The following is a 27,652-nucleotide window of genomic DNA, read 5'->3' as shown; positions in this document are numbered from 1 at the left end:
AAGTGTTCTAAATATGGGAAAGAAATAAGTTGAGTGGCCCATTTTTAAGCTGAGGGGAAGAGAGCTGAAGGGCACACTTTAATTCCGGCTCTGATATGTCAGTGTACTGGAGAATGGGAAAGAATAATAACAACATTTCATTTTCATCGTCTGACAATGAGCACTAATGTCTGTGCCAGCTGTGCACGCCTGCCCCCAGCCCAAGCCAACAAGACTCTTGCCCCTTACAGTTCTCCTTAAGAGTTAAAACAAAGGCAGCTGATTATTAGGTTTTTAATTAAAAGGCATTAGCAATAACCTCATGCTGATTTACAAGGCAATAACCTTGTCTCCAAACTGAAGTGCTTCCATTGGCAAAGTGCCATCAATAAGCAAACATCCACACACACACTCTATAAAAAGGCAAGATAGCATGGCAATTTTTGAGACGTAAAGCAGAATTAATATAATGTTCTGCTGAGAAAGACAAGATTCTTTCCTAACACTACCCAGTTGCAATGCGGGTCCTGTGAGATGGAGGTCTCAAGAGAGCCACCTGGAAATTACTACTATTGTTAGAGGGTTGGACTAAAGCTGGGAAGTCCTGGGTTCGAATCCCTACTTGGCCACGAAGCTTTTGGGAATTATAGGGACAGAACTACCTAAATTGTATAGAAATTTATTTATGTAGCAGCAAGAATGCTACTTGCCCAGAAATGGAAAGAAGCAGAAGTCCCAGCAAAGGAAGAATGGATACAGGAACTTGGGGAATATGCAGAAATGGCGGAACTCACCGGAAGAATAAGAAATCAAGATAACAAACTTTTTATAAAAGAATGGAAACGGTTTATTGAATATTTACAGATAAATTGCAAACAGATAAAAACACTGGCAGGATTATTGTAATAACATGCAGTTTCTTAACAGTATATATTTAAAGTAGTATATATTTAAACAGTATATATTTAAAGTAGATAATTAAATGAGCAAATTAAATGACTTTGGATATGCAGTAGATATTTAAAAATAAATGTAAGGAACCACAGAAAGAGGGGGAAGGAAGTCAAACTTTGCAGACAATTCCATGTCAAAAGGGCTTTAGGTATAGGAAATTTCGGGGAGTGGGGTGGATGGAGGAACTTTAAAAAAATAAAAATAAACTAGGCAGGCTTTAGAAGGGACGCGGGTGGCGCTGTGGTCTAAACCACAGAGCCTAGGGCTCACCGATCAGAAGGTCAGCGGTTCGAATCCCTGCAACAGGGTGAGCTCCCATTGTTCGGTCCCAGCTCCTGCCAACCTAGCAGTTTAAAAGCACCTCAAAGTGCAAGTAGATAAATAGGTGCCGCTCCATCAGGAAGGTAAACTGCGTTTCCGTGCGCTGCTCTGGTTCGCCAGAAGCGGCTTAGTCATGCTGGCCACATGACCCAGAAGCTGTATGCTGGCTCCCTCAGCCAGTAAAGCGAGATGAGTGCCGCAACCCCAGAGTCGGTCATGACTGGACCTAATGGTCAGGGGTCCCTTTACCTTTTATGCTTAATAAAGAAGAAGAAGAGTAGTTTGGATTTGATATTCCGCCTTTCACTCCCCTTCAGGAGTCTCAAAGCGGCTAACATTCTCCTTTCCCTTCCTCCCCCACAACAAACACTCTGTGAGGTGAGTGGGGCTGAGAGACTTCAAAGAAGTGTGACTGGCCCAAGGTCACCCAGCAGCTGCAAGTGGAGGAGCGGGGAAGTGAACCCGGTTCCCCAGATTACAAGACTACGGCTCTTAACCACTACACCACACTGGCTCTCTAGTGCTTGTACATACGCTCACACAACCTCTCCTTGCCACTTCTGTTTGCACGTTATCTCTGCTGAGTCGTGTGCCCCAGCTTCTGAAGCTGTGGGTTGCAGATGCTGCAACAAGGGGTGGAGATCGCCCGGCACACCGTCCATGGGCTGGAGGCAGTTGGGGGCCTGCCAGTTGCCCCCGTTTCCTTGGTTGTATCCCAAAAACAGGGACATAAGAGGTGTCTGCTGGATTAGGCCAATGGTCCGTCTACTCCAGCATCTTGTTCTCACAGTGGCCGACAAGATGCCTGTGGGAAACCAGAGCACTGAATTCAGAGCACCAGAGCACTGAATTCTAGCAACTGGTATTCAGATGCATTGCAGCCTCCAACACACCTTATAACTAGAGGAGCGTTCTTCAGATTTTTCCATAAGCAACAAGGGGTACATACTATTTCCCCACGTGTATAAATGGGGAAAGCTAAAGGTAAAGGGACCCCTGACCATTAGGTCCAGTCCATTAGGTCCAGCTGGGGTTAGGTCTATCAAGGGGTAGTAACCATAATAGGTAAAAATGGAACTTCCATATATGGTGGCAGTCTATCTCTCAATACCAGATAGGTAAAGGTAAAGGGACCCCTGTAGGTCCAGTCGCAGATGACTCTGGGGTTGCGGCACTCATCTCGCTTTATTGGCCGAGGGAGCCGGCGTACAGCTTCTGGGTCATGTGACCAGCATGACTAAGCTGCTTCTGGCGAGCCAGAGCAGCGCACAGAAACGCCATTTACCTTCCCGCCGGAGCAATATCTATTTATCTACTTGCACTTAGACGTACTTTGGCAGGAGCAGGGACCGAGCAACAGGACCTCACCCTGTCGCAGGGATTCGAACCGCTAACCTTCTGATCGGCAAGTCCTAGGCTCTGTGGTTTAACCCACAGCGCCACCCACATCCCTGTATAAATGGATAGTGTAACACGATCAGGAAGCAAACGGCACCCGATTTCTGTCTCCTTTGAGATGAACAACAACTGGTGTGTGTGACCTTCCCCTTTCTCCTCTTCCTGTATCAGCACAGAAGCCACTTACCTTCTTCGGTTTTTAATTGACAGAGAACACGGTCAGCGGCACACCGCTGAGAACTGATGCGGAAAGATGCGCAGCGAGTTCCCAAATGTCACACTCAACTGCCCGGAAGGCATGGGGAAATCGGCAGCTGCAGGAGGAAATAATCTGCAAAAACAGCCTCAAACACACAGCTTCCAAGGGAGGAGGCCTTTTCCGAGTTGCACGCTGTGATGGGAGGGACGCGGGCTGCCAGCTCGCCTTCTGGAGGGACACAGAGCACAGGGAGCTGCCTTGTGCTGAGCTGGACCACTGCTCCATGTAGCTCAGTGTTGCCTACACTGACTAGAAGCAATATTTGAGGCCAGGATCTTTCCCTGTCCTACCTGGAGACGCCGGGGATTGAACCTGTGATCTCCTGCATGCAAAGCAGAGGCTGCACCACTGAGCTACCTCCCTTCCTAGTGGACAGTTCTTAGACAGATGGACTATGTCAGGAGTGCGTGCAGGAGCCAGGCCCTGTGACCAACAGGACTTTGCAGGGCTGGGACCTTCCTAAGTTTGTTCTGAAGAGGCAAGGCGCGGCCACACAGGTGAGGCTAATTGGTAACTCGCAGCACCTGGTGGCAAGAGCCGATATAAGGGATATAAGGTCAGCATTTTCCTTTCGCTCTTTGCCACAGCAACATGTTCTCTGCCTTTCTGCGTTTAGCTCCTTGACTCCTTGCTTCTTGATCCTCAGACCCCTGACTTTGTGACTCCTTGCTTCTTGAACCTTGGACCCTTGACTTTGTAACTCCTTGCTTCCTGATCCTCAGACCCTTGACCTCCTGACTCCTTGCTTCTTGATCCTCGGACCCCTGACTTCATGGCTCCTTGCTTCCTGATCCTCGGACCCCTGACTTCGCGACTCCTTGCTTCTTGATCCTCAGACCCCTGACTTCGTCACTCCTCGCTTCTTGATCCTCGGACCCTTGACTTCGTGACTCCTTGCTTCCTGACCCTGGGACCCTTGGCTTCCTGACTCCTGGCTTCTGGACTCCTGTTCCTGCTCCCACCCCGCCATCTTGCCGCCAGTCCCGACTTCCCCAGCCGGGACTTTGATCGCCCATGAACCGGACCGTGACAGACTAAAAGTCTGACCTATGAGGAACGGTTGAAGGAGCTGTGTATGTTTAGCCTGGAAAAGAGGAGATATGATAGCCATCTTCAAATATCTCAAGGGCTGTCCCATGGAAGATGGAGCAAGCCTGTTTTCTCCTGCTCTGGAGGGTAGGACCAGAACCAATGGAGTCAAGTTGCAAGAAAGGAGATTCCGACCAGTGGCGTAGTGTGGGTTGTCAGCACCCGGGGCAAGGCAAGTAATTTGCGCCCCCTAACCCGTGGATTTGCGCCCCCTAACCCGTGGATTTGCGCCCCCTAACCGGTGGATTTGCCCTAACCCCAGATGTTGCGCCTGGTGCGGCCGGCCCCCCCTGCACCCCCCATGCTACACCACTGATTCCGACTCAACATTCAGAGAAACTTTCTGACAGCAAGAGCTGTTTGACAGTAGAATCGTCTCCCACGAGTAGCGGTGGACTCTCCTTCCTTGGAGTTTTTTAACCAAAGGTTGGATGGCCATCTGTCATGGACGCTTTAGCTGAGATTCCTGCAATGCGGGGGGTTGGACTTGATGACCTTTGGAGTCCCTTCCAACTCTATGATTCTGTGACCTGATATAAGCATCTTACATCCTATGCTCGCATCTCCGGCAAATGATGTACACATGTGCATAGAGAAGCCATGTTATATGAGTAAACTAGGACAGGCAGGCTGGAGGAGCATCAAACATCTCTTCCTCCTGGAGGAAAGGCTTTGTTTTCTCAAGATTGGGGGGGGGAGAGAAAAGGAAAAGGACCCCTGGACAGTTAAGTCCAGTCAAAGGCAACTATGGGGCTGCGGTCCTCATCTCGCTTTCAGGCCGAGGGAGCCAGCGTTTGTCCACAGAGAGCTTTCTGGGTCATGTGGCCAGCAGGACTATACCACTTCTGGTGCAATGGAACACCGTGATGGAAACCAGAGCACACAGAAACCCTTTTTACCTTCCCGCCACAGTGGTATCTATTTATCTACTTGCACTGGTGTGCTTTCGAACTGCTAGGTCGGCAGGAGCTGGGACAGAGCAATGAGAATTCACCCCGTCGTGAGGATTCAAACCACTGACCTTCTGATCAGCAAGCCCAAGAGGCTCAGTGGTTTAGACCACTGTGCCAGCCCAGTCTAGCAGCCTCCAACTCCTCTCAATTCTTAGTAGGAAGGTGCCTCAGACCATCGGCTCAGTGTTGTCTGCACAGTTTCTCCCTAGGAATTCACCCAGTGCTACCTGCAGATGCTGGGGATGGAACCTGGGACCTTCTGCATGCAAAGCAGGTGTCCTACTACTAAGCTGTGGCCTTTCCTCTGGCAGATATAGAGGGCGACACCACAGCAGCAACCTCTGCCCTCATCATACCCACATCCACTGTAAGGAATGGCACCTACTGGCCATCCTTTTACACCTATGAATACCCAAATATCAGGTCAGATATTGCCCCATAAACATGTGTGTGCAATGGGCATGCTGTCCATGTCCGGAAATTCCACTTTTTTAGGAATTCCACTTGCCCAGATACTGTTTTAAAGAATAGCCATGTGTGCTTGTTTAGAAAGAGCTTTCGTTTCCCCTATTCCCCTCACAATACTCAAAGTTCCCTGGGAAGAGAATTGCAAGAGGATTAGGGTGTCTACAAACAACTCTCGGAGCCCTTAAACTACATTTCCCAGGATTCTTTGGGGGAACCATGACTGCTTAAGGTGACATGATACTTAAATGCATAGTGCAGATGGGACCATAGTGAGATACGCTGGGTTAGTAGAAGAGCAAAGGGCCTTTGCAGTAGTGCCTCCCCCTCCCCAGTTATGGAAAACCATCCCCAGGGAGACCCATAAGATACCTACTCCAATATCTTTTCAGCCCCTGAGAAAGTCATTTTTATTTCCCCAGGCCTTTCGAACTACGTTGCTGTTCTAATATTGTTCAGCTCTATGGATTCTTATCCCTCTGCTCTCCATTTTTAAATCCGTACGTCTGTATGTTTATATTTTGATGCCCTTCCTTTTGAATTAACCATTTCAGTTTTATTACTGATGTGTTCTTCCACTTGTTGCTTTTAACAGAATGATTATTGCTCAAAGAGATTGTCTATATGTCGCACAAGCCATTCACTGGACCAGTGTTTTAAGGTGACATGAAAAATAATGTAAATAAATTAATAGTTCTAATTTGTGGGATAAGGACAGAATCCCCTTGATGCCCAGAGAAAGGAGCTGCTATCGAAGCAAGCTGGCAATTACTATTAAAGAGAACATGACACACAAACACCGCAATAAGAGCTCCAGTTATAAACAGCTGGCTCATAAGCGCACACATCGATTCTTGATTTCATCACAGAGGCAGTTTAAAAGGGCTGCAGTTTTCTTTTCTTTTTTAAGGAGATGAACTGCACAGATCTAAACATAAACTGCTCAGGTCCAGCCTTGTCTCTCATAAAACTTCATCAAGGCTGCAGACTTAAGCATTTTTACAAGGAAATTGTCCTCATTTGATTCCATGGGACTTACTTCTGAGGAAACTCCACCAGATTGGGCTTATGCCCAATTATTTTTACATTTGGCACTTTACAAGCCAAAGAGACAGGAAGTTTCCAGAAGATGAGGAAGTGAGAGGTATAAATAACACTCCCTTAGTTAGAGGGCAACACCCCAAAGTCAGCAAAAAAGAAAGAAAGAAAGAATTATAATGGTGTATGTCCATTTTTAAAGAAATTAAACCTGCATACATTTCAGATACATTTCTAACACATGGGGAAAGACGATTTTTCAAAAATAATCTAACCTCTTGAACAACATAGGTAACCCACCCATTGTACTATTTCAAACCCTACTCCAACTTGAAGTGTTTCAACCCAGTTATCAATATATTTCTAGTAAACCAGCAGTTTGCAAACTGAGTTTCTGGGGATTACAACCAGAAGATGCAAAGAACCTTGAAAGACGTACTAAATGCTTAGACCAGAGGTGGGGAAACTTTGGTCTTCCAGATGTTGCCAAACTACAACTCCATTCAGCAAACAAAGTCAACGGCCAGGGGTTGTGGAAGTTTTCGTTCCGCCAGAGGCGTAGGAAGGGGGGAAGGAGGGGCGGTCTGCCACGGGTGCCACTCTAGGAGGGGTGACAAGATGGCCCCTGCCTCCCCCCAGCTGTAGAGCGGCCAAGGGCGTGCACAGTCCGTATAGGTGCCGCTCGCGCACCGTCCATACGGCCGTCCGTACAGGATGGCACTCGCACAGCAGCCTGTACGGTCGCAGTGCAAGAGGCAACTCATACAGCTGCACGTGAGCAGCAGCCCGTACGGAGTGCACATGTGCAGCATTCCATACGGAGTGCGCATGATGCCTCACATGCAGTCCGTACGGGCTGCGCCACCCCGGGTGCCGGAAACGGTTCCTCTGCCACTGAGTTCCACAACATCTGGAGGGCCAAAGGTTCCCCCACACCTTTTTTGGACATTTTTTGGGGGCATCATCAACAGTCAACAATGTCATTTCCAGGGCGTATATCATTCACTGCTCTCTGGCAAAAGAGAAAGCAAATGCTGTCTTTCCTGAGAGCATAGTTCTTAGATCTGGACAGCCTTCCGCAAGCTTATGTTTTGTTTTTGATTTCCCAAAAATTTTATTGGTTTTCACAATATTATAAAAAACAAACAAACAAACAAGCTCATGTTTTGGAGTACAACTTCCAACAGCCTCGGCCAGCACAGTAGGGCATCTGGTTAGGGAAGGAAAGCCAACGGCTGTAGAGAAACAGCAAAGCCAATGGTCAGGGAGGATGGAAGTTGGAAGGTATCGCTTTTGCTACCTCTGCATTCAAAGAATCAGTTGCCTTGCTTGGGAACTGCAGTCATCAGGCCCTTCTTGGAGACAGAAGGCTTGATGGAGCTGTGGAGCTTGTTGGGTCAACATCAGCCTTCCCTGGGAGCTCTCCCTGGTCCTGAAGGCCCTTTCCATAGGTTTGCTACTCACCACAGGATGATTTCCTCCAAAGGTCTGTCCCTCCAAGTTTCGCTTGGCATCCCATGAGCAAAACAGGAGCTAGCCATGGTTTATTGGTGAAGCTTGGTCAAACACAGAACCCAGGCTCAACGAGGCCCAGGCATGACCCACAGCAACCCTTTAACATGGAAGGGTTACTTGCACTCAGACAAACCACTGACCCATCTAGCTACAGCAATTGACAGTGAGTCTCCAGGGCTTGATAAGATGTGTCTCCCAGCACTAGCTGGATATAGCAGGGGTGGAACACAAAGCAAATTCTCTAACACTGAGATACCACCCCTAACCCTTCATTGAAACTACTACACAATCTCCAAGGATAAGAAGGAGCAGATACATTTTGTCTTCCTAAGGCAGACATCTTCCTTACAGATGTTGCTGGTCTACAGTCCCACCATCTCTGATCACTGGGCACACCAGCTGCCGCTGATGGGAGTTTGTATCCAACAGTGTCCATGAGCAAGCAGAACAGACCTCTGCTAGCCAACCATTGAAAAGAGCATTGCAGCTATTGGGGAGGGTGGAGATTTTAACAGAGTGGAAAGCAGTGAACAAGACAGGGTGCGAAACTTGCAATTTGCCTGTGTCTGCAGCCAAGAGGAAAGGGTGTGGATTGGTGGCAATGACTTTTAGTCGTTGGAGAGGGAGACTTGGGTGACCAGGATGTTTAAGCTGGCAGCAATGGGGATGGGTGGAGAGTTGTTCTGGCCTGCTAGAGTTTTTTTTGAAAAACCAGCAGCATCAGGGAGGAAGGAGGGTTCAATTCTGGGGAGACGGTGATCAGGGCTGGCTGATTTGAGCTCTGTGACTTTACTTAGACTACTAAGAAAGACCAACGCTAGTCAAAAACACAAATTGCTGTAGGACATACAATAATGATTGTTTTCTTGCTCAAGAGTTACAATGAAGCCGTTTGCTTTTCCTTTTTGTGGTTACAAAGTAGGCTGCATGGATTTGTGTAAGAGCTCATAACCCACCTACTCTCAGCAGCCGGAAGCATAATAATGATAAGAGTAAATTTTATTTATAGCCCGCCCTCCCCAGCCAAGACTGGGCTCAGGGCGGCTAACACCAGATATAAAAACAATTGATTAAAATACAACTTAAAAACAAGATTAAAATACAACATTAAAATGCAGCCTCGGTTCAGTAGAAACTAAAAAACTTTTTGGGGATGAAAACGTCAAATCTTCATCAAGGCCAACTATCCAGACTGGTCCTACGTGGGCCAGAAAAAAGCCAGGGAAGTCCCCAAATAGGAGTTCCATCACAGAAGGAGAAAGGGAAAGGGAAAGAGGGGGAGGGGATCAAGTTGATTCCAAGCCAAAGGCCAGGCAGAACAACTCTGTCTTACAGGCCCTGCAGAAAGAAATCAGATCCTGCAGGGCCCTGGTCTCATGAGACAGAGCGTTCCACCAGGCTGGAGCCAATGTTGAAAAGGCCCTGGCTCTGGTTGAGGCTAATCTGACTTCCTTAGGGCCCGGGACTTCTAGGGTATTGCTATTTATGGACCTTAAGGTCCTCCACGGGGCATACCAGGAGAGGCGGTCCCATAGCCAGACACTGGAGAGACCTGTCAGGAGTAAGCATAGGCCAATGGTATCAAATAGTATGGGAAACAGCCTTATTAGAAAAACCAACCAACAAACTGAAACTGACATGGGACAAACAGAAGAAGGCGCCTTCACCCTGGTATGGTTACCCTTTATCACATACACAGCCCAACAAGACAACAACAACAAAACCCAACAGCATTCGAATCAATCTGGTTAACCTGATCCAAACACACACTCCACTCACACACAAAAACAATTTTCACTACAGCCAAAGACAACCAACCACACCCTAGGCCAGCCCCAACCTCTCTCACCACCAAAGAAATACAAGCAAATAGTAAAGAGAACATACACAAGTGACGATGACACAAAACCCCACAAATACACTAAGTAGAACAGAAGCGTTGCCACCAGACTCAGACTCCTCTTTCCACCTTTTCTTCCTAACCTAGCATTGTATGTCTCACAACAAATGAAACTGATCTGTAATAATAATAATAATAATAATTTATTATTTATACCCCGCCCATCTGGCTGGGTTTCCCCAGCCACTCTGGGCAGCTTCCAACTGAATATTAAAAACAATACAGCGTCAGACATTAAAAACTTCCCTAAACAGGGCCTCCTTCAGTTGTCTTTTAAAAGTAAAATAGTTTGTTTATTGCCTTGACATCTGCTGGGAGGGCGTTTCCCAGTGCAGGCGCCACTACCGAGAAGGCCCTCTGCCTGGTTCCCTGTTACTTGGCTTCTCGCAGTGAGGGAACCGCCAGAAGGCCCTCGGCGCTGGACCTCAGTGTCCAGGCAGAATGATGGGGGTGGAGACGCTCCTTCAGGTATACAGGTCAGAGGCCATTTAGGGCTTTCAAGGTCTGCACCAACACTTTGAATTGTGCTTGGAAACGTACTGGGAGCCAATGTAGGTCTTTCGGTACTGGTGTTATATGGTCTCAGCAGCCACTTCCAGTCTCCAGTCTAGCTGCTGCATTCTGGGTTAATTGCAATTTCCGAGTCACCTCCAAAGGTAGCCCCATGTAGAACGCATTGCAGTAGTCCAAGCGAGAGATAACTAGAACATGCACCACTCTGGCGAGACAGTCCGCTGGTAAGTAGGGTCTCAGCCTGTGTACCAGATGGAGCTGGTAAACAGCTGCCCTGGACACAGAATTAACCTGCGCCAAAATGACTCCCAGGCTGCGCACCTGGTCCTTCAGGGGCACAGTTACCCCATTCAGGACCAGGGAGTCCTCCACACCAGCCCACCCCCAGTAAAAAACACAACTTCAAAAAAGAGACAATGCACGTATTTTTTGTAAATTAAGAAATCTTTAATAAAAATATATTTTTAAAAAACCAACAAAGTAGGCGGCATGGATTTGTGTTTGTGAATATAATCACTTTTTTATAACTAAGTGGCGCAGAGTGCCTTCCATCACCTTTGGTAGGTGACATAGTTGCAACCCTATCTGGATGGGGAGAGCCTAGCTTCTGTTGCATATACCCTGGTGACTTCTCTGTTAGATTACCAAAATGCATTATACATGGGGCTGCCTTTAAAGATGGTTCAGAAACTCCAGGATTAAGCAGGCAGATTGTTGACTGGGACCAGGTGGTCTGAGCATGGGCTGAGTGCATTAGCTACCCCTGGCTTCTGGGCTCAATTTGAAGGAATGGTTTGGACCTGTATTGGGGCTCGGGACGCCCCAATATCTCAAGAACCACCTCTTTCTATACGAACCTACCCAGATTCTACAGTTCTCATCAGAGGGCCCTTGCCATGTGTCTCTTTCAAGGGAGATGCCATAGGTACCAACGAGAGAGTGGGCCTTTTCAGTGGTGGCTCCCTGGCTATGGAATGCTCTCCCTAGGGAAATTAGCCTGGTGCCAACCTTGTCAGTGTTTTCTCAGCCAGGCAAAAACACTCCTGTTCACCCTGGCTTTGGGGTCTTAAGATTGTGGCCTGTAGGATTGGTTCTTTTTGTGCTTGTTTGTGGGTGAACATTTACAGTCATACCTTGGATCTCAAACGCCTTGGCTCCCAAACAATCGAAACCTGGAAGTTAGTGCTCCGGTTTTTGAACGATTTTCGGAAGCCGAACGTCCGGTGCGGCTTCCGATTGGCTGTAGGAGCTTCCTGCAGCTAATCAGAAGCCGCGCTTTGGTTTCCAAATGTTTTGGAAGTTGAACTGACTTCCGCAACGGATTCTGTTAAACTTCTGAAGTACGGCTGTCCTCCGTTTGTTTTTTTATTTGTGGGGTTTCAAATAACATTTGTTCTGTATTTTAATATTTTGTAAGTTGCTTTCAGATGATTTGTAGAAAGCAATGAAGATAAATAAAGAAACGCACACAGGCAGACTTGATACTTGATTCTCTTGCTACCTCCTCCATAAATATATATATATGGTTTTGCAATGACAACTTTGAGGTTCCTGTGCAGCTTTGCAGGGGTGGGGGACTGGATCTTCAGACCCACGTGAGCAGGATGCCCTGTTGCAAAGAGACTCACAGACATTCCTGCAGCCAGTCGAGGTGCCAACTTGAATAAAATATTGGGGGGGGGGGCAGGTAAGCCCTGCCCCACATAATCGATCACAAGACACAGCATGCACACACTGTCTGAATGGCAATGCCCATCAACTTTGTGGGGGCCCAGCCCCTCAAATATTTTATGGGGTGGGCCAAAGGTCCCTCATCCCCTAGGAGTTGGATCCTAGGGTTTAGGATCCAAGGGTTTAGGATTCAAGGATTAAGGACATACGGTCACTGGGCGTGACTTCTTCAAGGACACAAGGCATGGATAGTTCATTTGACTAGTGGTTAAGGTGACTATGGAACTGGAAGACAGTATTACCTATTTATCAATTCAAAAGCATTTCTAAACCACTTTCTATTTCCAATTCTCTAAGCGGCATGCAAAAATAACAGCATAAAAGCAATAAGACATTTAAAAAAACAAGGCAGTATCATAAACATAGGAAGAAACAGGAATTCAGTAATAACAGGATCTAATTTTACAGGTCAAGGGAAGTCTGTGCAAAATGATACGTCTGAATCGACCGATGGATGACGTGTCACGTTATCTAATAATCTAAAGACAAACAGTGTTGCGTCTTTGTTTTTAAATGTGACCTGCCAGAGCTCCAGGGACAAAGAAATCAAAAAACCCCAAATATCTATTTCTGTAGCAAAGCATTAGTGCAGAAACAGTTTCTTCCCCTCATTTGGACAAAAACTTTAAAAAACAAAAATACAGGGACCAAATGCCCTTTGACCTCACCAAGGGCAGCACAAGCCTCTCTGTTAATGAGCACATTTTTAACTTTTTCTCCTTCTTCTTTTTTTACAACAATAAAAAGAGAGGGAGCGTGCGATATAAAAGTAGTGTGTAAGAACGAAGTCCTGTCAACAGTGATGGGTGTTGCCAGGCAACCAGGAGGCAGAGATGAGAGATAATAAGGAAGAGGGCCAAAGTCACAGAGGTGTCAGTGACAGCTGGAGAAGGGTGAGAAGAGGTTCCTGCGGCTGGACAGAATTAACCCCGTGTGCTCCTAAAGCACAGGGAAACAGAAGGAGAAAGCAAAACAGGCAAAAGCAACAGTCCAAGAGGCTCTCTATTCTCTCTGCCCAGAGACGATGTTCTGGTACTGCCAGAACCCAAACAGACTGGGAAATTTGATCAGGGCAATGAATTTCCTCCTGGCAGTTTCAAAGAAAAGACACTTAGGGTGTGTGTTGTTGTTGCTGTTTTGCAAGAGGTCGTTGACTGATTAATAGCGCATTCATGCTGAACCATCCACACACAACATTGGGCTTTATGCGTTTCTCTGCAATGCTTCCCCAATGTTAGAGCACCAATGGTGTCTGGAAGGGCACTCTTGCATTATACGACAACAAAAGCAGGACACACACCCCAGAACCTTCGTGGTAAAGAAACGTACAGGATTTCGTGAGGGTGTTATGTGAAATGCACTATTGGAAATGAAGCTATTTCAATACTACAGTGGTACCTCGGGTTACAGACGCTTCAGGTTACAGACTCTACTAACCCAGAAATAGTACCTCGGGTCAGTGGCGTAGCGTGGGGGGTGCAGGGGGGCCCGGCCGCACCGGGCGCAACATCTGGGGTTAGGGCAAATCCATGGGTTAGGGGGCGCAAATCCACAGGTTAGGGGGCGCAAATCCACGGGTTAGGGGGCGCAAATTACTTGCCTTGCCCCGGGTGCTGACAACCCACGCTACGCCACTGCCTCGGGTTAAAAACTTTGCTTCAGGATGAGAACAGAAATCGTGCAGCGGCAGCAGGAGGCGCCATTAGCTAAAGTGGTACCTCAGGTTAAGAACAGTTTCAGGTTAAGAACAGACCTCCAGAACGAATTAAGTTCTTAACCCGAGGTACCACTGTATTGGTATTGAAAGTGGAATCATGTACGACTGCCCTGATACCATCATGAGCACAAAACGTCACAAACCATGCACAATAAAAAAGGGCGTCGGGAATTATACGCCTTGTGCGGAAGATGAGGAATCAAACTGTAGCAAATATGTGAAGCAGGCAAGTGGGGAAAATAGGAGTCCCCAACCCCCATTAGTCTGCTTCACACCTTTGGTACAAATGCAGGCAAACAGCGTCCAACCTGCCAGGGAAAAACAACCTGAACTAGCTGAGAGGAGGTCACAGTATTCCCCTCCCCATCCGCAAAGATTACAGAAGGCTCCCAGGCTATTGCAGCTTGGGCTGGGAGCCAGAGTGTAAGGAACAACTGATCGGATAAAGAGGCAGGGAGAAAAGGTTTTATCACTCTCCGCCAAGCCTCCAAAGATGGCTGCATAAGGGCACCCACTCAAAAATCACTTTGCGGGCCCATGTACTAACCCTGTCCTTGGGGCCCCTCCCCCCCCTTACAAAGGAAGAGACCAGATAACAAGGTATGGGTTCGAATTAGCCACAACTTTATTGAATTCAGATTTCAGATGTAGGCAACCTGGCCTTGGCCTTGGAAGGTATCCTTCTCAACCCCACAGTGGGCTGAAGAAGTAGAAGAAGAGTTTGGATTTGATATCCAGCTTTATCACTACCCGAAGGAGTCTCAAAGCGGCTAACATTCTCTTTTCCCTTCCTCCCCCACAACAAACACTCTGTGAGGTGAGTGGGGCTGAGAGACTTCAGAGAAGTATGACTAGCCCAAGGTCACCCAGCAGCTGCATGTGGAGGAGCGGGGAAGCGAACCCAGTTCACCAGATTACGAGTCTACCACTCTTACACTGGGGATGTGCAGGGAGACAGCTGCAGTGTGAGGGGACTGCAAAGCGTGAACTTACACAGCGTGCCCACGCACAGCACCAAATTGGGAGTTTGACCTTCATGCCGCCGCTCTAGGGTCAGGGACTCCACAAACACCCTCTAACGAGCCCTGCAAAAAGGCCGCCACACGGGGGTACATGAGATGCCACCCCCTTTCACTCAAAGACAGACTAAAGGATACCTAACAAGGCCCAAAACCGCCACCCGAGGCCCAGGGGCCTCGCCGCCAAGGAGCCTACAACTTATTTATTAAATCAGTATACCGCTCTTCATCCAAAGATCACAGGGTGTGTCACGATGCAAAATTTCATGCAAATTTGCCTGGCAGGGAAGCAGGAGCTATGCCTGTTGAACATCTGCCTGCCCTTCAGCTCAAGCCACTGCAGCTGCACAAGAAACAAAAGCACGGTAACCCTTAGGGAGGCAGTACCACAGAGCCTAGGACTTGCTGATCAGAATGTCGGCAGTTCAAATCCATGTGACAGGGTGAGCTCCCGTTGCTCGGTCCCTGCTCCTGCCAACCTAGCAGCTTGAAAGCACGTCAGAGTGCAAGTAGATAAGTAGGTACCGCTCCGGTGGGAAGGTAAACAGTGTTTCCGTGCGCTGCTCTGGTTCGTCAGAAGCGGCTTAGTCATGCTGGCCACATGACCCGGAAGCTGTATGCTGGCTCCCTTGGCCGATAAAGCGAGATGAGAGCCGCAACCCCAAAGTCGGTCATGACTAGACCTAATGGTCAGGGGGCCCTTTACCTTTACCTAATGGTCAGGCAGCATTGCAGCATGGCATGAGAGATCTGGCACAGACTGGGCAGGATTGCAGCGTGCCCACAGATTGACCAATCTTGGGCAGTCTTAGGTGCAGGAGTTTGCCAGGGGGCAGCCCCAACTGGCCAATAGGCATCTCTTTGGTCCATTCCCAGGTGGGATAAATTGAAACCTGACCATGCTTCTTCCCCAGTTCCTATTCGGGTGGAGGGCTTCACTGTCTATGCGAGTGTCGTCACCTCTGCAGACCCCCCCAAAGGCTGGCACCTGTTCAATTACCTTAAGAATATCGTGTGTGCTAGATCCCTGGCTGGTGAGGCCACAGTCCTGGCTCTCTGAGATTGCAAAGCAAAGCAAAGCAAAAGCTCCACTGTGTCTTGTACACAAAGATGAGCAGGGAAAGTCCTTTGGAGATGAGCTTTCCCTCTTTAGAAAGTGTTATGCCATCCTAAGGTATGGTTGCCACATTTTTTTCAATGAAACCGGGGGCACTTTGTTTTTTTGTTTTTTGGGTTTTTTTGAAGCTGAGTAGCAACAGAGAGCCAGTAGTGGTGTGATGGCCTGGGAATCCGATTCAGAGGATGAACCGGAGGAATCCCAGCCTGCACAGGAGTCCCCGCCTCCAGGGCCGGCTGAACTGGGGCAGGGCCTTGATTCTGAGGCGCCTGCACCTGTGCCGGATCCTCAGGAGCAGGCACCAGGTGAATCCATTCTGGCTCCAGAGGTAGTTGAGGACTCAGTGCCTACAGGTGAGTCTCCCCCTGGGCCCAGTAACCCTTCAGCCTCTCCTGAACTGCAGAGGTTCAGGGCAGAGAGGCGAAGGGAACTGGTTTCTCCCAGGAGGAGTGCTCGCCTTAAGGCCAGGAGAGGCGGGGCTCCTGGGGGCCGGGACCGCCCCTGGCCTCAGAGAAGATAAAGGCCCGTCAGCCCGGTCCCAGGTTGCGGGAGCAACGTCGTCGTTGAGTACCTGCTCCTGTCCGGACCCAGACCTGACCCTCCAGTGTTCCTGTCCCCGCTCGGCTTCCTGCTTCGGGCCCCGCCCCGCTCCTTGCGAACTGTTTCCAGGCTAGTGACCCAGGACCGGACTTCGACTACGTCAACGGTAACCTTCCCCCCAGGACCAGCACAAGTGGGGATGGTGAGGCAAAAGACCCTGGGCTCAAGTACACATGCATATTGTATAAAGGTGCAAAGCCCTTCTTTCGCACCCTGTGAAACATAAATGCACAATGTTTTTTTAAAAACTGGGCAATGGCATAACTCCCGAGCCTCCCCCGATCTCCTGCCCCCTTCCTCCTTTGTTCTGACTGATCGGGGAGGCTTGGGAGCAACAGGCGGGCGGCTGTTGCCCAGTTTTTTAAAAAAAACTCTGCACATTTATGTTTCATAGGGTGCAGAAGAAGGGCTTTGCACCTTGCCTGGCAGAGAAACCACACGCCTTGCGCCCCTCCTGGGCAGCGCCCGCCTGCCCATGACTCCTGAGCCTCCCCCGATCTGTCAAAGCAAGGAGGGAAGGGGGCAGGAGTTATGCACCGCCAGACATCCCTGGTTCTCCTTCAGCAGTGGTGGTGGCAGCGAGCAGCTCCTGAAGCCAGCCAGAGCCAACTGCGCTACCATGCTGGCTCTGAGCTGCTGAGGCTGCCGCTGCCACATTTCCCGGGGACAGATTTGCAAATCTGGGGACATTCCGGAGACGGAATTTGTCCAGGGACAGATTTGCAAATCCGGGGACTGTCCCCAGGAACCGGGGAAGTCTGGTAACCCTATTCTAAGGATCACCTGACCCTGTCTTCACGGATAAGACCAGTTAGAGAATCAGGTGCATCTGCAGTACAACCTCAGGGCTGTATATATTTCAGTGTAATAAAAATAATATTTGAAATAATTTGTGCGCCGAGAATAGCTCCGTCCCTGAAAGCAGGACTGATTTCTCTTCCACCAAACATTGGCAGCTGGTGTATGTTTCAAATTCTCTTTACCACTTGGCAGGGCGAGGTGGATAACCTCGCTGTTTTGGTCAGTCTGTCTTGTGTGATGCATATTGATAATTTGGGGAAACCAAAGGAACCCAAAGGTGCTCAACTTTGGCCACACTGAGTCCGGGACTATTGGGTACCCTGGATAATTATGTCCCAGAAATGCCACAAGCTCCTGAAAAACTGGTTTGTTTGCACAGCTTAAGCCCCCCTTCGCAGAAAATCTGGTTCAGCTCTTATTATTCATTTCACATATTTATATACTGAAAAATAGTCTTGATAATAATAATAATAATTTTATTATTATTACCCCGCCCATCTGAATGGGTCTCTGAGCCGTTTACAAAACAGGAAATGCAAGATGCAACACGACGCACTGCAGTGTCGAACAAAACTTCCGATGCCGTGCAAGGAAACGACAAAAGCCCCCCAAAAAACAAAACAACACAGCAGCACATTTTTGAAACTTCTTTCGAATCACGGATCCCTTCGCCAGTTGTTGTGGTTGTGATTTTTTTGAAGTGCAGACCAGGTAGCTGCTTTCTTAACATCACATTACTCAAAGAGGGAGTATCGCATCCCTGTTTGCACCAGTGGGCTGTAAAATTAGCAGCACTCACAAGTGCTGAGTTTAAAATACAAAATGGGGCACACCCTGCTCCCTGGGAACACCTGCCTCCCCTTCCCTTTCCCCCCACCCCTGCTTTCCGCATCCTCCTTCTCTCAGCTTGCCAAGCGCCATTTGTTACAGCTGAAGTGTTTCCTTTTCTCTCTCAATATTTCCTGTCTGTCCGGCATCTCTTTCGTAGCTCATAAGGGATAGAGATTTAAAGTTACATCATTCCCACCCTCATACACACATCCTAACAGAAGGGGGTCACGTAAAGAAGGGGGCAGGTTGCGTTTCTGGGTGCTCGTGTGTTTCCCCACTAAGATTTCATCAGGTATTACTATCATTAGGGACGCGGGTGGCGCTGTGGGTTAAACCACAGAGCCTAGGACTTGCCGATCAGAAGGTTGGCGGTTCGAATCCCCGCAACGGGGTGAGCTCCCGTTGCTCAGTCCCTGCTCCTGCTAACCTAGCAGTTCGAAAGCACGCCAGTGCAAGTAGATAAATAGGTACCGCTCCGGCGGGAAGGTAAACGGCCGTGCACTGCTCTGGTTCGCCAGAAGTGGCTTAGTCATGCTGGCCACATGACCCGGAAGTTGTACGCAGGCTCCCTTGGCCAATAAAGTGAGATGAGCGCCGCAACCCCAGAGTCGGCCACGACTGGACCTAATGGTCAGGGGTCCCTTTACCTTTATTACTATCATCATTATTATTTCCATCTGTTTGTCATTTTATACAAAAGAGGTCTCAAGCTGCACACACCATACATTTAAAGCACATTCGTTCCCCCTGAGAATCCTGGGAACTGTAGTTTGTCCCTTGCAGAGCTACAATTCCCAACACCACCACAAACTACAGTTCCCAGGATTCTCGGGAGGGAATAATGTGCCTTAAATATATGGTGTATGCAGCCTCAAAGCAACTTTACAAGATAAAATACAAACACATAAATTAAAAGCTATAATTCTTTTTTTTAATGTACAATACAGTACTGTACAGATTTCCTAAAATGCTCATCCAACACCACAATGAGGACAAGTCCTACCCCACACTAATAAAAGAGGGGCGTTACATTACAGGTTAGCTTAACTAACAAAGACCTGAGTAAACAGAAACGTCTTAGCTTGTCGAATAAAAACTGACCATGGTGGAGCTAGGTGAGTTTCCCTGGAGAGAGACTCCCCAAACCATTTTTGGAGACCCCCACCTACAAAGCCTTTTGTGGTGACATCCCAGCAGCATAGGATCCATGGGGCACCAATTGCATCCAAAACCAACCTACTCTTGGTTTGGGAGCGAGAAAATATAAAATAGCAGGCGAATAAACCACTGAAGGCACACTGGCAAAACTATCCATTTTGGAAATACCAATAGCCTGTGAACTCTCCAGGTTGAACAGCAACCAAAAACAGCAACAACCCTGCGTTAGAACACCTCCCACAAAATAGTGTAATGTGAAGTTTGGGGTTCTAGCCAGCCAGCCATACCCTTTTCCAGGCAACTCCAATCTGCACACACCCAGGTTTTCCATTCCCACCTCCCTCCAAAAACACCCAACGTTCTGGGGACATTGAGCATGTGCAGACCTCACTGGGCTGTTTTGCGGGGGGATAAATACTTCTGCAAACTTTGGGTCTCCCCAAGCCTGCTGATATCTCATTTTTGTGCATGGATGGTGTTGTCTTGGCAATTGAGGGATCCACAGTGGGGAAATATTTGTCTCTCTGATTAATATCTCCAGGTTCTCCGAGCCGGGCTACTCCTTTTCCATTCCAAGAGCGGCCGGGAAATGTATAGGCAGGGGAATAAAGGTGATGCAATTCAACTCCAGCATCTGGTATTGAGGGACGGGGGTGGTGCTGTGGACTTGCCGATTAGAAGGTCGGCGGTTTGAATCCCCACAACGGGGTGAGCTCCTGTTGCTTAGTCCCTGCTCCTGCCAACCTAGTAGTTCGAAAGCACACCAGTGCAAGTAGATAAATAGGTACTGCTCCGGCGGAAAGGTAAACAGCGTTTCTGTGTGTTGCTCTAGTACACCAGAAGCGGCTTAGTCATGCTGGCCACATGACCCGGAAGCTGTACACCGGCTCCCTCAGCCTATAAAGCGAGATGAGTGCCACAACCCTAGAGTCAGCCACAACTGGACCTGATGGTCAGGGGTCCCTTTACCTATCTGGTATTGAGAGATAGACTGCCACTGTATATGGAAGTTCCATTTTTACCTATTATGATGACTACCCCTTGATAGACCTAACCACAACGAATTGATCCAATCTTTTTCCTCCACATTGGCAAATGCGATGAGAGCTCCCCCTCCTGTTCTTGATGGGTCGTAATCATGGCTAATTGGGAAATTTGCAAGAAAACTCTTCAGCTTAGGAAATGGATTGTGCCAAACTCTCCCCTCTCTCCCCTCCTTCCTCTAACTTTTCCACAGTTCCAGCCACAGCTCCGAGTCTAACATGGCTCAGAGGAATTGGTCTACAGAGGTGTTGCAATTATGTCCGTAATAAGCTAAAAAAGTCTGCCTCTCGTTCACACAGCAGTGCCCTGAACCTTTCCCCCTATTAACGTCTACGGAAGCTTTGCAATCAATTTCAAGCAGTCCTGCGTCTTAAAGAGAGACACTGTGAAATTTAGCATGGAGGAGCGAGGGGAAGAGCAGTGATCAGTCCTAACAGCAGTTCTCTGGAAAGCGACACCTGTTCTTAATGCACAATGTTGAGCAAACGGGGTTGTTGCTTTTTTAAAAAATTACGTTGCAATTTCCACAATGCACCCTAGGAGGCTATCTTAACTGAGAAAGGAGTTCTCATTCAACTATTGTTTCTCGCTCTGTGCAAAAGCTATTAAGCAGAGATGGTGTTGCTATCTTCCAGGAGAATAAGAGAGCAAGCTGGCCAAAACCCTCCAGGAAAGAAGATCTGAAGTCTTTGACTGGCAGGAGAAAGCACTCAAGAGCACCGCAGGGGAGAATCTCCTCTCTGGCTAGGAGGGAAGACAGGCTGGCTGACCTAATAGGGCCATTCCCGTCTTTATTTTCTATAATTTAGGGACCTGCAGCGCACAGGAAGGAAGGGGAGAGAGAGAGGCTGTAAATGTGATAAGGAACATCGAGGGAAGGATATTGCTACGGAACAGCATCATGGCTTATTGCTCATTTCGAAAAGAAAAAGAAAGAAGCACCAACTTTTCCAAACCCAAGACTGAACATGAAGTCTGAATGGCCTACCCTGGCTATTTGGCCCACAACTAGGATAGAGGTATATTTTTTTGCAATGGAGAGCAAGTTAAGAAGCACTGTAAATAAACTCCAATGACAGGTTTGCAACCTGAAGTCGTGCTAGGCTTCTGCTGTCCTCTAGGGGGCATCTGTAGACTGGAAAGTTCAAAAGGCAGAGAGCCATCAGTATGTCTCTGTGCAGAAGGAGGCAGGGCCTTCAGCATCCCTGCCAGATGCAATACTGCTGCTGCAACATCCCTTACTGTAGCAGCAGCAGCAGCAACATCTTGGTAGCTCAATCGGTAGAGCATGAGACTCTTAATCTCAAGGTCATGGATTCAAATCCCACGTTGGGCAAAAGATTCCCACATTGCCGGTGGTCACAGAAGATGACCCTTCAAACTCTACCATGCTATGATCCTAGGATCTGACGGAGGAGGCCATTGCCTCCACCTCCTCAGCTATCCATCCCTGCCAATGCCCACGGAGGAACGAGCTGAGCGATAGGGAGCCCCCACCCCACGCCGAGTGCAACCCATTAAACTGGGGGGGGGGGGGTTAGATGCATTCAGGTCAATCCCAATGGCCAGGGACGCGGACTTATAAAAAATATTGGGGGGGGCCGGGAAAGCTCATGAATAATAAATAAGCTCATGAATATGCAAATAAAGTGGCGCCGCCTCCTCGTGAGCGAATAGGGGAGAGCGTGCTGCGCCTATTAATCAGCTCCAAAGGAAATTGGGTGGAGCTTTTGCTCGGGAGGGAGGGCAGGAGGCATGCAGCCCGCCCCTCCCTGTGCATTTTGGGCTGGGGGAGGGGCAGCGATGGCGCTCTGCTGGAGGGGCGCCGGAGATTATTGGGGGGGCGGAGCCCCCCCAAACGAATTTTTTAGGGGGCTCGGGCCCCCTCAAGCCCCATGGAGTCGGCGCCTATGCCAATGGCAAAGGAGGCTTCGTAAGGCTAGGCTTTGGGGCTAGACAGCAAGGCGATCCAGGTTGAGACAAGTTGATGTTAAGCACCTGAGGTCTTGCAAGGGCATCTCCCACAATATGCTACCAAGTTAAGAGAAATATGGCTGGCAAAGGCTGTGGCAGAAGATCAAGGGAGTACCAGCACATCATCTTAGCTAGGGATAAGCAACCTTGGTATTCAGTTAAATTTGGGGGCTACTCCCATTCACACACACTGCTTTCATTCATCCCATGCACAGTGGTACCTTGGGTTACAGACACTTCAGGTTACAGACTCCGCTAAGCCAGAAATAGTACCTCAGGTTAAGAACTTTGCTTCAGGATGAGAACAGAAATCGCACAGCAGCAGCAGGAGGTCACATTAGCTAAAGTGGTGCCTCGGGTCAAGAACAGTTTCAGGTTAAGAACGGACCTTCAGAACGAATTAAGTTCTTAACCCGAGGTACCACTGTACTGCTTACTCACGTTACCTTCCAGCCTCAACCACTGTATTTCTTGTTGGTGCTGTTTATGAGCCTTCCCTTAAGGATCCTTATAGCAAGTCAGAGCTCAGTACTGTCTAAACTAACTGGCAGTAGCTCTAGCCAGTGTGGTGTAGTGGTTCAGAGCGGTGGACTCGTAATCTGGTGAACTGGGTTTGCTTCCCTGCTCCTCCACATGCAGCTGCTGGGTGACCTTGGGCTAGTCACACTTCTCTGAAGTCTCTCTGCCTCACTCACCTCACAGAGTGTTTGTTGTGGGGGAGGAAGGGAAAAGGAGATTGTTAGCCGCTTTGGGACTCCTTAGGTTAGTGATAAAGCAGGATATCAAATCCAAACTCCTCCTCCTCCTCCTCTTCTTCTTCTTCTTCTTCTTCTTCTTCTTCTCCTCCAGGTCATTCCTACCAGGAAGCTTTCTCTGCCACTGAGCTACGGCTATTCCCTTTGGCCAAAGGAGTCAAGAGGGCTGTGAGGCCAGCAGCCATTAAATGAGAAGCAGCAAGGGGCTGGGGAAATGCTGGGACTTACCTGGACCCCGCCCCGCCCCAGTGCCAGCACTCAAACCAGCTTCTGTTCCAGAATCTACACCGTGCTCTTGGTAGGCAAGGGGTTAAGGATGTAAGAGCAGCCGTGATGGATCAGATCAAAAGCCCACTTGGTCCAGCACCCTGTTCCCTCAATGGCCAATCATAATCTCATGCCAGTCACCCCTAGGCTATCAGTATTATGTGGGAATTCAAAAGCAGGCCAGGAATGTAGGTTTGTGCTATTAAAGTGCTCTGGCACTCAGGTGAAACAAATCCAAAGGTTAAAAAAAAAACACCCCAAAAACCCGCTCCATCTTTTGCAGTTAGGAAAGTGGTGAGAAAATGCACATTGAGTGTGGGATAAATGATCCATGGACCAGAAGATATATAAGCTCCACACAAGCAAATCCAGGTGGATGCTCAACAAACAGGTCATGCAGAGAAGCCAGCTGTGTCACCCTAAAAACTAGATTTCAGCCTTTGAGCAACAGGATTCTGTGCAACCATGATGACCAGTAGTCACTGAATATGTCCTTGTGGGTTACTGCCAGATAAATGAATAATGTTCTTAAATGGCATGACATGTAGCGAAATCCTGTGTCCCATTAAATGTAAGGGAGCTCACTACTGAATAAGCATGCACAGGATTGCAGCCTAAATATGTTAAAAGCCAGTTTGAGCCCAATCCAACATAAAAGGTAAAGGTAAAGGGACCTCTGACCATAAGGTCCAGTTATGACCGACTCTGGGGTTGCGGCGCTCATCTCGCTTTATTGGCCGAGGGAGCCTGCGTACAGCTTCCGGGTCATGTGGCCAGCATGACTAAGCCGCTTCTGGCGAACCAGAGCAGCACGCGGAAACGCCGTTTACCTTCCCGCCGGAGTGGTACCTATTTATCTACTTGCACTTTGACGTGCTTTCGAATGGCTAGGTTGGCAGGAGCAGGGACCAAACAACAGGAGCTCACCCTGTCACGGGGATTCGAACCGCCGACCTTCTGATCAGCAAGTCCTAGGCTCTGTGGTTTAACCCACAATGCCACCCGTGTCCTTCCAATCCAACCTTCTTCCTAGCAATTGTCCTTTTCAGATTGCAGCCCTGCACCCCCCCCAAAAAAAAATCAAACGTTCTCAGTAATAATTCACTTGTAATAACATTTGACCTTATTTGCAAAGGGACTTTTTCATAGATGAGAGTGACTGAAAATAAGCAATTGTTCCAATTGTTTCTCTTCGTTCCTCTGGGGGTGAAATTAAGGGAAGGCACGCTGAGGTTGCAATCCTTTGCTCACAGACCTGAACTCAGTGGGTCTTACTTCTGAATAGACATGCACAGGATGGCATTGTTAGGAGCAATGAGAGACTTCCAGAATTACCTGTTATCCGGTTCTCCCTACACTACAATTAGATTCCATAAAATATCCCTAAGGGGCATTGATACAAAGCCTCCAGATAGCAAGGTCACAGGACTTCCTAGACAACCTGTTTCATAGGCAAAATCCACTTAGACTTCAGTGCAATCCTACACCATGTTTACTCAGAAGTAAGCCCATTGGAGATAAATGGGACTTTTGTCTGAAGGAAGAATGTGTGGGATTGCAGCCTTGGCCATAAAGTTGCCACCTATTAAACAACAAACAAAAAGCTTGTTTGCAGCTAAAAATAATAATAATCCTGTTATTCTGGCAATCTGACAATTTACAACGTTCAAGAACGGAAAATAAGAGGGTCCCAGTATAATTACAACTTGATGCACCCCATGTTTACACGGAAGTAAGCCCACCTGCGTCTCATACGGCTTACTCCAAAGTGTGCACAGAACTCCCACCTTTACAGTGATACCCTGTAGCAGCTTACCAGAAATAAAGTCTCATTGGGATCAGTAGCACTTACTCCTAAGTAAGTGTGCACGGAACTGCATCCCTGAAGTGATGTTATGACCACAGAAGTCCCACGTTCAACTCCCTTCTCAGCCCTCGAACACATGACGCAACCTCTCTCTTGTTCCAGCCAGCCTACCTTACAGGGCTGTCGTCCCTTTCAAGGAAACAGGCACCGATGTCAGAAAAACCCCTCCTGGTCAGCCATCGCTCTCCAAATGAAGGGAGGAAAAAATCTAGTCGGAAAGCCAACTCGTTTTTTCAATATCCGGTACCGGCTGAGATGTTTTGCTACTGCGGGTACCGAGAACAATCAGCCACCTGCCTCCCCTCACTCATTTTGGAGGGTCGTTTTTCCTGAAAGGCCATAAATTCCCTTGGTTTTCCCTGCTGCATATGGCGATACATCTACCGACCTCTCATTACTGGGCAGTATGTTTTAAGTAATGACCCTGGGTTTTATTTTATTTGGGAAATGTCAATTTGGTGGGGGTGTTTTTATTAAAAGGGTAAGCTGGAAAAGTCTGATCGAAACGAGAAGCGCCGCACATCGAAAAGCGCTGCAAACGAAACGGCTTTCCCATTTGCCAGCTCCCCACACCACGAGACAGCTTCCTTGCAAATTCAAACAAAAACGGAGAATGAAGGTTTGTGGGAAAACGCTCCACGCGGGCGCATTTCAAATCCACTCGGATTCTCTCGGAAAAACTACTGCACCCAAAAACTTCCTTCTTAGGAAGGAAAGAAAAGGAGAATAGGAGAGGGGGAAACCCACCAACCACCTGTGCGCTCACGCCACCGTTGCGCGCAACAGCTCCGTGCGCAAACCCTGATCCGGCTGGCACAGAGCCAGTGGCCGCTGTCCGCTCGCCCGGCGCCCGGCTCGCCTTGCCTCCCTCCCTCCCGGACCTGCGACGAAACCCTCCCTCGCCAGCGGGGGAAAACCGGCGGCAGTTGCTACCACCGCCGACCAAAGGAGGGCGGAGAGAGAGAGGAGACTCGATGGATGGATGGAAAAGAAGGAAGGAGCGGCACCAACCTGGCGGCGAGGCTGCCTGCAGGTGGGAGAATCCTCTCGGCCCGGCTCCTCCTGGGCAGCCGCGGCGGAGGCGCGCCTTCTCCTCGTCGCCGCGGCCGCTGTCCGCTTCCCCGGGCTGTGACAGCGACCGCTGGGCACCCAGGGCGGCTCGGCGCGCCTTGGCGCAGGCGGACGCGGCAGCACCTGCCGCCGAACTTGGGCAGCCTCGAAGGACTGGCTGGCTAGCGGCTGGCTGGCTGGCTGGCGTCCTCCACCTTCCCTCTCTCTTTCTCTCTCTCCAGGCTGTGGAGGTGGCGGCTGCAGGAAAGGAGGGGTGGTGGGAGAGATCAGGAATGTGCAAAGGGCCCGGATGTCTGGTGTCTCCAGCCTGCTCCCTCCTTCCTCCGCCGCCCCCTTTACGCGCAGCCACTTGGCGTGGCGGGGAATCTCCAGCGCTCCTTGGGGAGTCAAACTGTTGCTGGAGGCGAAGGAGGAGGAGGAGGAGGAGCTTTAGTCGTCTCTGTCCTTTCCTACGGGGAGGGAGCTTTTCCTTTTTTAATTAAAAAGAAATAAGCACACACACAAAGATTGAAGCGCTCCCCGCGCCTTTCCAAAGCGCCTCTTTGCAAACCATTGTCCTTTTTGCTCAGACTCCCCTGGCACCTGTTTCTAGCGTGCGAAGCTTGCTAAAAAGCCTGGCACAGGTCGCTAGGAGCAAAGGCAAGGCGGGTATATTGTCAGAATATTCGGACGGTGGCAGCGGGTGAGGTATCAGAGCAGAAGGGAAGAAGGGAGCGCTTCTTCTAGGGACGCGCGCCGGCAGTAGCGCAGCAGCTTGCGGCTTCCACAGCCAGGCAAGATCACGGGAGACAAGATAGCCCGGTCAATGGCTGTAAGACATGGTAAGCTAGATGGAACCTCCATGGCCAAAGGCAGTGTACCTCGGAGTTCCAGCAGGTGGAGAGAAAGGGCAGAAGTGGCGTGAGCTTCTGTGAGCTCCCCTTGGAGCATTTGACTGGTGAGTGTTAAGAAGGCAGAAGCCGGATAGGTTAGTGAACGCTCCGTCTGGTCCAGCAAAGTCTCTGATTTATGTAAAAGGTAAAGGTACCCCTGACCGTTAGGTCCAGTCGCGGACATGCTGTGCAAAACACACACAGAAAGACAGACAGACAGACAGACAGACAACCCTGCCGCATAACCCTCAATTAACTCCAAATAATTTTTAAACCCCTGCGAGATTTCGCACCCTTGAGCGAACACCAGAACTATGCAGAACTGTTAAAAAAAAAACATTTTAACAGTCGTTTAGGTCGGGCGGGGCCTGATTTCTCGTCTATAGGGAGCTATATGTACAGGGACGGCATTAAACATATACCTGTTTACACACACATAAAATC

General features: G+C 48.9%; 1 protein-coding gene across 1 annotated transcript in view; it reads right to left on the bottom strand.

Moving 5' to 3' along the window:
- Positions 1–26,579, bottom strand: part of ZBTB7C (zinc finger and BTB domain containing 7C) — a 248,341-nt gene extending 221,762 nt beyond the window's left edge. Inside the window, exon 1 of the mRNA XM_028748782.2 lies at positions 26,277–26,579. The gene's annotated coding sequence lies outside the window, so the exon portion shown is untranslated. The remainder of the gene's footprint in view (positions 1–26,276) is intronic.
- Between the last annotated feature and the right edge of the window lie 1,073 nt (positions 26,580–27,652).

The sequence above is a fragment of the Podarcis muralis genome, chromosome 11, assembly GCF_964188315.1.
Source record: "Podarcis muralis chromosome 11, rPodMur119.hap1.1, whole genome shotgun sequence".
NCBI classification, from domain to species: domain Eukaryota; kingdom Metazoa; phylum Chordata; class Lepidosauria; order Squamata; family Lacertidae; genus Podarcis; species Podarcis muralis.
This window is presented reverse-complemented; position numbering and strand designations above follow the sequence as displayed.